The sequence below is a fragment of the Buceros rhinoceros genome, unplaced genomic scaffold (assembly GCF_000710305.1).
Source record: "Buceros rhinoceros silvestris isolate BGI_N320 unplaced genomic scaffold, ASM71030v1 scaffold7370, whole genome shotgun sequence".
Classification (NCBI taxonomy): domain Eukaryota; kingdom Metazoa; phylum Chordata; class Aves; order Bucerotiformes; family Bucerotidae; genus Buceros; species Buceros rhinoceros.
Genome location: NW_010388938.1, coordinates 1 through 1,578, shown reverse-complemented (window position 1 = coordinate 1,578; position 1,578 = coordinate 1).

Here is a 1,578-nt window from a genome sequence, read left to right as displayed (position 1 = left end):
ACCCACTGTTTGGTATAAAGGGGATGTCACTCTTACTTACAGCGTGCTTCAAAACACGAAGTCTAAAGACTGCCCCTTGAAGGCCAGAGGCGGCTCTGAAATCTGGCAAGCTACGGCATCCAACTGAGTTATTAGAAAAATCTTTTTCACAAGGGATTTAGTTATTGTCTCTATGGAAACTGCCAAAACTTTCTCACACGTTATCTTCGTTCTACTGAAACCATTTTAAACTTGCTTATTTCTCTAACCGTTGGTTCACGTAAGTTTCACTAAAAATACTTTCCTTTAAAGAACATATTACTAGACACTGAAGTTCATGACATAAACATGCTACTTAATGAAAAGAACCTAAACCCCATCATTACAAACTTCTTGGGGTGTATTAACAGGCTGTCTCTAATTGAAATACAGCCAGTTTTTCCAACAGAGAAACGTCAGCAAGGCTGTTGGCAGTTGACAACTTACCAGTCTCTCAGCTTTCCCCCAGCTAAAATTTAAACGGCTTTCTGTCCAACAATGAACAGACATTTTTAGTTTTATATTCCTTATAGAATATAAAGATCTTCACCAAAACTTAACTGGAAGAACAAATTTTTTTCTGGAAAATGTGAATGTTCTAAGACAATTTTGGAAAGCGATGTCCATATCATAAATATAAACTACTTTTTCTTCGACATCCTTTAAAAACCTACAATTTTATAAGAAAGAAACAACCTGCAAGTTAAACTAGAGAACAAAGTGTAATAGTCTCTCTATGGAAACTTGAGAGAAAAGAAAAAAAACATGGAGGAAAAGAAAACTGATCATCAAGTAGTACAAAAGAAAGTGGTGTCTTCTGGATAGGAAAAAAATGGGTGACAATAGTTAGAGGTGCACTATGTTGTGTTTCAAATATGTAGTAGGTTGCTGACTGCCCATATTCTACAGTTATGTGTTGCATAAACGTTTTATTTCCTTCAGTTCTAGAGCATGGATTTTGCAAGTGAGTGGGTGGGCATGGTACAGGACTACGTGCACATTTCACTGCGTTAATAGATCTAGTTCTGGAGTTAAGACATGAAAGAAAGTTTTCTGAGCCACTCCACAAACACGTACTTCTGTAGCACATACAACACATATAACAGGGCGTTCTTACGTACATATTATAAACGTAGACGTCTGACTAAAACCATTGCAAACGCCATGGCCTCAAGCACATTTAGCAAAAACATATCTAGACACGTACTATGGGGCAAGGTGGAAAGAAATCTTCATCAGTCTGCTACTGATAAAGGAGAAGACAATTCTTATTTTGGAGGAAGGAGAGAAAGCTACACCAGCAAACGGAACTCTGGTAATGAACAGCGCAGACTGATGCGTAGCTTGCTGTGCCCACGGCAACTTCTGTTAATGAATACCAGCGAACCGGAAATAATGCTGCAAACCTTGTCAATAGTAAGGCTGAAAGACTTAACCACTCCATCCCTTCCCCTCCAAACACACTTTTATGAAAATCGTACATGAGGTCTTACTGAACATAAAGATCAGGAAAGCAGGAGAGTCCTAGTTAATATTCCCCTCAGGTGGAGACCCTATAAA